Source organism: Kogia breviceps, chromosome 8, assembly GCF_026419965.1.
Source record: "Kogia breviceps isolate mKogBre1 chromosome 8, mKogBre1 haplotype 1, whole genome shotgun sequence".
In the NCBI taxonomy this organism is placed as follows: Eukaryota; Metazoa; Chordata; class Mammalia; order Artiodactyla; family Physeteridae; genus Kogia; species Kogia breviceps.
The window spans coordinates 25282554-25291648 of NC_081317.1; the positions used below are offsets into that span (position 1 = coordinate 25282554).

The 9095-nt window shown below is 44.8% G+C and overlaps 1 non-coding gene across 1 annotated transcript; it reads right to left on the minus strand.

Moving 5' to 3' along the window:
• Nucleotides 1-2358: 2358 nt before the first annotated feature.
• Nucleotides 2359-2431, minus strand: TRNAW-CCA (transfer RNA tryptophan (anticodon CCA)). Its single transcript has one exon. It is a non-coding gene; the product is annotated as a tRNA-Trp (tRNA).
• Between the last annotated feature and the right edge of the window lie 6664 nt (nucleotides 2432-9095).

Genomic DNA, 9095 nt, shown 5'->3' on the forward strand with positions numbered 1-9095 from the left:
ATGGGGTGCCCAGACATTTGGTTAAACATTATTCTGGGTGTGTCTGCAAAGGTGTTTCCGGATCAAAGTAACATTTGAATTGGTAGACTGAGTAAAGCAGATTGCCCTCCCTGATGTGCATGGGCCTCATCTAATCTTTGAAGGCCTAAAAAGAACAGAAGGCTGAGTACGGGAGAATTCATGCTCTCTGCCTGTCTTCAGGCTGGAATATCAGTCTCCTCCTGCCTTTGGACTCAGAGCCAAGCTAGAATTTGCACCATGGGCTCTTCTGGTTCCCAGGCCTTTGGATTCAGACTGGAACTTACACCAACAGCTCTGGGTCTCCAGCTTATCCCCTGCAGCTCTTGGGACTTCTTAGCTTCCATAACTGCATCAGACTTCTTAGAGACATGTATATATATATATATATATATATATATATATAGATAGATAGATAGATAGGTTCTGCTTCCCTGGGGAACGCAGATCACTACATTATCATGAAGGGCTTTGCATGCACATTCATATTTAATTCTCATGACAGTCCTCAGCAGAGGGAAAGGTAGTGACAGTAGAGGTCTTAGTCTGCTTGGGCTGCCATAACAAGCTGCTACAGACAAGGTGATTTAAACAACAGAAAGTTATTCTTCACAGTTCTGGACAATGGGAAATTCAAGATCAACCTGCAGGCTGATAGTTCATTTTTCGAGCTCTCTTCCTGGCTTCCTGGCTTCCTGCTGTGTCCCCACACAGCAGAGAAAGAGCGAGTGGGCCAGCTCTCAGGTGTCTTTTCTTATAAGGGCACTAATCCCATCATGAGGGTCCCATCCTCATTACCTTGTCTAACCCTAACACCTCCCAAAGGCCCCATCTCCAAATACCATCACATTGAGGGTCAAGGCTTCAATATATGAATTTTGGAGGACATGAACATTCAGTTGAGACCAATATGTCTCCCGTGAGAACACAGAGGCTTGGAAAAGTGAGGTAACTTGCAAATGAGAATACAGAGGCTTGGAAAAGTGAGGTAACTTGCCAAAAGTCACCAAGCTTATAAAAGTACAAGAGTCAGAACTTAAAATTTTTATGGACTTTTATGGAGGCAAGTGAAGCAACTAAGCCCGCGAGCCACAACTACTGAGCCTGCGTGCCGCAACTACTGAAACCCACATGCCTAGATCCCATGCTCCACAACAAGAGAAGCCACTGCAATGAGAAGCCCGCGTGCTGCAACGAAGAGTAGCCCCCGCTCGCTGCAACTAGAGAAAGCCCGCATGCAGCAACGAAGACCCAATGCAGCCAGAAATAAACAAAATTAAATCTTTAAGAAAAAGAACTTGCGGCAACATTTCTCCCGCAAATGCCATTCTTTCTACTATGACCATTGTTTTTATGTCAGCTATTCTAACACACAGCAAGGACCTCACCTTTAGAAATAGCCAGTAAAGATAGGAAAAGTAAGTTGCTCTATCTCGTTGGTTATCCGGGACTACTAATTAAAATGAGCAAGACTTCATCTTTCACTCATCAGATGAAAATTGACAAAAATTTAAAAACTAATAATACCTAGTGTCAGTGAGGGAGGGGGAAAGGCATGCTCTTAAATTCTGCTTGCAGGAACACACATCAGTGGACTGTTTTGAGGGCAATTTAGCAGTATCCATAAAAATTGTAAACATGCATTCTCTTTGATCAAGCAATTTGAGTTCTTGATACCTACCCCAGGGAAGTACTTTCACATGGGTACAAAGAGGTATACACTGCATTTTCTGGGAACAATGAAACATTGGTAGCACCACGTTACCCATTGAAAGGGAATGGTTAAAAGACCTGGGGTGCATCCAAACTCTGGCATCTGTGAAACCAGCCAAAAGAATGTGGTTGATTTGTATATTCTGACATAGATTGTTTTATTCAGTTAAAAAAAAAGTAAACTGTGGGATATGTATAGCATAATTCTATTTATGACACCAAAAAACAACACACCATAATGTCCTCATTATATGTCTACAAGTATGTAATTCCATTAATAAAATTAAGGACACATATACATGAGGGAAAAGGGGAGCAAAAACTGTCTTTTGTTCTGAAAAATATATTGATTGAGATTGCACAGACTACATTCACGTTATTGTTTGTATAATTGTAATAAAGAAATACATAAATAAAAGCATGGAAAAGAAGGTGCTTTCCTTCACAATGTTTCCTTTTTCCTTCTTCTAAGAATGATCTCATGGGGTCGACAGGATTGGATGCTTGCCGCAACATTCTTTTGTTAAAAAAATATTTATTTATTTGGTTGTTAGGGTCTTAGTTGCGGCATGCAGGATCTTCAGTTGCAGCATGTGGGATATTTTAGTTGCAGCATGTGGGATCTAGTTCCCCGACCGGGGATCGAACCCAGGTCCCCTGCATTGGGAGCGTGGAGTCCTAACCACTGGACCACCAGGGAAGTCCCGATTTCCTCAGTATTCTAAATAAGAGATCAGAGAGCCTGAGGGAAGAGGAACTTGTCTGAGTAACAAGATGTGTTAGTGACAAAGCCGGGACCAGGATCTGGGTCTCTGGACTCCAGTTCCAGTGTTCCAGGGATTACACCCTCTGCTTCATTCACCTTCCAAAGTCTTCACTCCACCTTGCCCATCATCAAAGGAAGCCATCTACCCATTCTTTCAAGAGAAACTCCAACTCTTAAAGAGTTAAAAAGCTTCAATACTTTTCTTCTCTCTCTCCTGTTTTTAAAGCACCACTGGGATGGGAGGCAGCATCCTCCAAATCTCTACTTGAAATCGGCAGGTTCAGTGTTGTGAAGGACTCGCCTGATGTTCCATCCGATTTCCATCCAAGTAAATCTCGTTTTGCTGATGTCTGTAAAGTCTGACTTTATAGCAGAGAGCTCTCCCAGAACTCTGTCTTTAATAAAAGGGGAAAGAAGTGGAACTACTAATTTAGTTTCTTTAAAAGGCATGTATTTTCATGCACATTAAGTCCATCTGTTGGTGAAATGGATGCCTTTGCACAGTGTATAATTTGATAAAACCCAAAAGAACTCAGAGCTCCCAGCTTGAAGCAGAAATAGAGAAAGTGGCTGGGAACCTGACTAAAGTGGAGAAATCCACCAAACACTATTTTTAGAACTAAAAACTGATTTAAAAAAATACCCATCATGGAGACAGATTAGTGTTCTCCGTGTAAGTGTCTCTCAGCACATTTGAACTGCTTTAGGGACCGAGATCAAAGGATCCACTGTCTCCGCAGCTCATTTACTGGGGATATCTTGTTCACGGCTCGGTCGATGTCTGAGCACCTCACTTCCTGCCTTCACACCGTCCAGTGGCTCCCCACTGGCTGCACAGAGCTTACAAACTAGCAGCCATGCTTTATTTTGCTAGTACACAGTGTTCTAACATTTGAAATGTTGACAACATTTAAACGTTGGCATTTCACATTAATAATCAGAAATTTCACAGAAGAAAAATCAGAAGACCTGACCATGTTGGGTCCAAATTCCTGCCAAGCGTTAATGGGTTGAGGCTGAGTAGCAGAGGCATAATCTTAGACAGGATTCACTTCTTGCCACAATCCCTACCTGTACCTGCCTGGCCCCTATGGACACTTGAAGTTGCAACACCTGGTCTTGAGGATTATTGTCTAAACTTCTTAGAAGGACACTCAAGTTCCTTCACTATTGGCTTCTGGCCACCTCCTCCATCTTCATCCTCTCCCTGTTCTTTACCCATTTATTTAGTCAATAAACCTGCTTTGAGAGCTGCCATGCACCAGGCTGTGTGCTAAGTGGGTACGGAGATGAGTGAAAAGCATGTATCAGTCAGGGTCCCAGCAGATGGCACACACAAACTAGAAGAGTTCAAGCAGGACTGGCTGAATAGTAGGGGAACCACAAGGAGAGTGTAGCACCCCGAGCTCAGAAACTCTGGGACTCGTGGTACCTCTAGGCCTGAAGTGGGGACTTGCTTACTGGGAGAGAAGCTTTGACCTATTGCTAGGAACACAGCCAGCCCACGATAACTCTGCAGAGCAAGAGCTCAGGGGAAGATCATCTGCCCTCACTCTCCTCTCTACCCCCAGTCTTCTGTGGGGACTCCTCCCTTGGCCAGAGCCAGAAGCAAAGGGCAAGGAGGCCTCTTGATGCAGGTCAGCTTTCCTGGACAGAGAACAGGGCAGACAATAGGCAGAGTGGATCCAAGGTGCAAACGGAAGACACCGAGCCAGCCCCGTGCTGTTTTTCAAGGAACTCAGTCTAGTGAGAAGAAAGACAAGACCAACAAACAGTGCCAGTGAAATGGGGGCAGAACTTTGTTAATGAGAATCATGGCAGGCTGTAAGAGCTCAGAGGGGATAACTACCCAGGCAGGTGCAGTCAGAAAGCCTCCCCAAAACAGAGATAGAAATCACTGAAGAACAATGATGTATTGATAACCAGAGAGAGGTGAGGAGGGAGAGGTGGGCTGTCACAGGAGAGGGACATCCAATCGCTTAGGCTTCATAGCCATTGCATGCTCAGTCCCCGAGTCACCCAATGTTCCCCAAACATCTCTGGCTCTTTTGCACCTACATGGCTGTGCATAGACCCTTCCTCAGCTGGGAGAGCTTCCCCTCATCCTTTTTGGGAAGCTGTCTCATCCTCTTCCTCTCTAGGCAATTCCACTTCTGTGTGTACCCAATAGAAATGTGAACATACATGCACCAAAAGACACACATTAAAATGCTCACAACAGCACTATGCATAGTAGCCAAAGGTCTCTCAACAGAGAATGGATCATTGAATTATGATATATCCATGGAATAGAATACTATACAGCAATGAGAATGTATGACCTATAATTATGTGCAAAAATATGAAACAATACACAAATATAATATTCAGTAAAAGAAATCAGACATAAAAAGAGTACATCTCATAAGATTCCAGTGATTAAAAATTTGAAAAATAGGCAAAATCAATCTGTGGTGTTAGAATTCAGGATAGTAGTTACCCCTTAGCAGGTGGAAGTTACTGCAAGGTAGCACAAGATGGAGTGTTCTGTGTTGCTAGGAATGTTTCATGAGCTGGGTGCTGGTCACATGGATTCACAACAATTCGTTGAGCTGTATACACTTATGATATGTATACATTTTTCATGTTATACTTTGTCACCTTCGCTGGGAAGTCTTCCCAAGTGATTGACTAGCAAAGCCTTCATGTCCCAAGAGCTCAGAAAACCCTTCTATAAAACTCACCCAAGACTTCTGAAAACCATCGAGGAAAGAGAAATGACTCAGGAGCCCTGGACCTGCCTTGGACAGGTTCTGGATGAATCCTGTCCACTCTCTCGGCTCCATCTACTGCTTTAAAATGATGCAATGGAGCAGATGTGCTTCCAGTCCTTTCCAGCGATCGGGAGTTTTACAGGCATCAGAGATCAATGGGTCATCCAGCGTTTTCTGAACTCCCTTACCAATCCCGGACAGCCTCTGCTTGTAAAACAACTCGGAAATGGCTGCAACTCTCAGCTGAGTGGTTCCCAACTTTCTCATCAAGGAGGAAGCCTGTCACTAATTTTCTCCCATGAGCCCCCATAATGAAAGAGGATGCAATTTTTAAAAGATGTTTATGTAATGACCCATTTGTTTTAATCAAGACATTTATATATAGCTGTCAACCTGACCTTGTGACCAGCGTTAGATAACCAGTATACCTCCAATGGGCTGTGTAATTTCTGCTCAAAGCAAAATAAAACGATAGTTTAGTTCACCCGGGAATACCCATAGCAGGGGCTCAATGTAGGATTTCCATGATTAAGTTTGTGTGATAGACATTCACTCAGAACCCTTATTTCTTTTTCTCAAACCTCTCAAGATGGTACCCCTGAGTCACCACCATATTAGTTCCCCATCCCACAGATGGAAGAGACTTTGGGTTTGTCTATAGATATTTCTTGGTACTATTTCCTGACTTTTTTTCAATAATGATCTTAGGATGATATGGCCTTTGTGATGCTACATAAGCCAAGTGAAATGAAAGATGATTATTTCAATAATACCAATACTGGCTGCCATTTATCCTTCTTCTCTTATGGGCTGTTACTATCCTAGGCACCTTATATGGGTTCATGTGGGCTGTGAAGTCAGATAGCATGAGTTCAAATCCCACCCCTGATCCTTACTGGCCCAACGACCTTAAGTGAGCAGGTACTTAACCTCTCTGAGTCCCCATTTCCTTATCTATAAGATGGGACTCCTAACACAGGCCACTGAATTAGTAGGAAGACCGAATGCATCTCATCCATGAGGACACATGGCCTAGTGCTTGGCAAATAAGGATGGCTCAAAGAAGGTAGTTATTGATAGAAATGCTACTTTCTTCACAACAGCCCTTTCAAGAGAGCATCATTATTCCCATTTTATAAAGGAAAAACTGAGGCTCAGAGACTTGCCCAAGATCACACAGCAACTGAATGGCAGATCCAGGATTTTTAACCCTCGTTGTGCTCGACACCAAGGCCTGATCTCTTTCCACTAGTCAACCTCAGCAGATGTGGCTGAATACCTCAGTACTTGCTTCTAGTCCCTTATAACAGATTATTTTTGAGAGAAAGGATATATTATTTTACTTGATTATTTAAAAGAAAAACAATAAAATTAGGTAAGACCTTTGTCCTTGTCGTAAAAACATTTTTCCAAGTTCATCCTTTATGGACCCATTCAGGATCGTCAGCCCTAATTTTGTGACAGTTGCCAATCTTGTTTCAGGCTTTAGCAAAAGGCTCAGAGAGCCCTGGCCAAGCCGTGTGACCTTGGACAACTCCCTTCCCTCTCAGATGGGCCTCGGTTTCCCCTTATGTAGAACGAGAGAGGACGGAGTCTCCCCCAGTTCCTGCAGCCTTGACAATGGAAACCTCTCTCCTGATACCATCCCAGGGCCTTTTAAGCAGCTGGGCTTCAAACTGCCCTATCTGTTTGATTTGTGCTCTGTCTTCCTGAACTATGTCAGAGGGGAAAGAAAAAAAAAGAAAGAACCCAACATCTGTTTTCATACCATGGCTGGGAACTCATTCCTCAAACATTTTTCATACTTGACCAGAAGGGCATTTCGTCACGAGTAATAGGACCCGTCCCTTGCTTCCTGGCTTCCTCTGCACTTTGCTGATAAGACAGTAACGAATGTGCTGATGTGCATTTCCAGGAATCCACGCTTCTCCCTGGCCCAGGCCAGCACTGCTGCCTTCTCAGAGTCAGGTACCAGACCCCAGTGCCCACAAGGCCTTCCCGGGCAAGCCGGCCGAGCCAATGTCCTTGGGCTCCCTTCCCTCCCCACCAGCACCTCCTCAGGCCCCTGCAGGCAGGGATTGGCCACTGGTACGGTCATCAATCAAACACCCTTCTGTCTGGCTTCCTTGGTTCCCGGTCCAGTTGGGGGAGAATCGACCCTCCCTGCTAATTTCTGCATTTCCCGGCATGGAAAGAGCTAAGCACACCCTCAGTCCCACCAAGGGCCCAGGGGAAGCTCTGTCACTCACTCCCGAGGTGACCTGGAACAGGTCTCTTAACCCCTCTGGACCTCCATAATAGCTAATATTTATAGAACACTCACCATACTAGGCAGTGTTCTAGTGACTTTTTATAGGAATCAACTCATATTGAAACTGCTCAACAACCTCACGTCATGTGTGATTGGTTTTATTGTTACCTGACTTCACCGGTGAGGAAACTAAGCCACCCAGAAGTCTTCACCTAAGACCAGACACAGTCGGGATTTGAACTCAGGCCCCCAGTCTCCTGGGGGCTCACTCTTACCAGTAAGCAAGGACTTGCTTCCCTCCAACACTGTGGTCTCGGGCAGGACACCTTTACAGCTTTCAAAGTCATCGAGGATCCCAAAGAGCTTTTGTTCCTGTGGGTTACATGAATCACCATCTTAGAAATTAAAACTGGAAGAAATTTAAAGCCCAAGAATACACTGCACATGTTCCATTAGTCATCAGAGCAACGATCTTCTCACACGCCGAGTGGTCTCCAAAATACTCGACTGTACGCCCATGACAGAATGGAGGTGAGAAAAGCAAATGGCATCTTAGTATTATTACAAAATGGTTTTGACCTGGCAGACCCCCTGAAAGGCTGCCGGGGACTCCCAAGCCTCCCCATACCACACCTGAGAACTGACACACGACACTGCCTCCTTTACCTTGTAGAACACGTGCCCGAGAATGTTTCCCCTCCCCCTCACAGGGTATTGATTCGGTCAGTAAATATCAGTGGAGCAGCAACTGTGTGTGAAGCGCGGTGCTAGGCACGGGGATGCGGGGAAAGCTTTCAGTTCCCTGGAGGAGACAGACGTTAAGCAAAACGTCCTTCCAACAAGTAATTTTAAACTATCAAAATGATTAGGAAAAAATGGGATACAATAGGACCATAAATCAGAGTCACGACGTAATTTGAGGCATCAGGGAAGAGTTTCCTGAGGAAGCAGCAGATCTTGCTGAGGACTTGGAAACTGGAACTCTGCTTTGCAGGAAGACCCTGTGGGCGGTCTCCCCGGCTGCGTCCTAGCCTCCCCCTTCCCGCTCCTTCTGTGGAATCTTTTCAGTCCAAAGACGCTCGCCCTTGGGCTCCTCTCTATTTCAGCCCAGAAACCCCTCCCTCCCAGCATTGGGGACCAACACAACTGCTCCCAAGGCTCCCGTGTAGTGGCGGAAAGAGGTGGCCAGGGAGAGTGGTGGTAACTCAGGGAGGGAAAAGATCTCTGGCTTTGGGATCCTCTCCTGTCTCAGGCTCACCCCTTCCTATTCGCGTGACACCAGTCAAGCCCTGGCTCTGGATTCTCGGCATCCCCAGCTGTACCCACAAAGAATAATAACACCTCCATCACGTGGTTAGGGTGGTAACTTGGTGAGTCAGTGCGTGTAAAAACACCTTGTGAATGCACACCATATTCAGAAATTTGCAAACTTCAAGTGCCATGTGAGCACTGCAATAATGATATTTAATTAGCATCTGACTGTCAGACACAGTGGACAAAGCAGCTTTATCTCTGTTGCATGTTGAATGCCATGCTTAAATATAGAGCATTTCCAAGAAAGTCTATAATTCAAAATATATATTCTTTGAAGGAT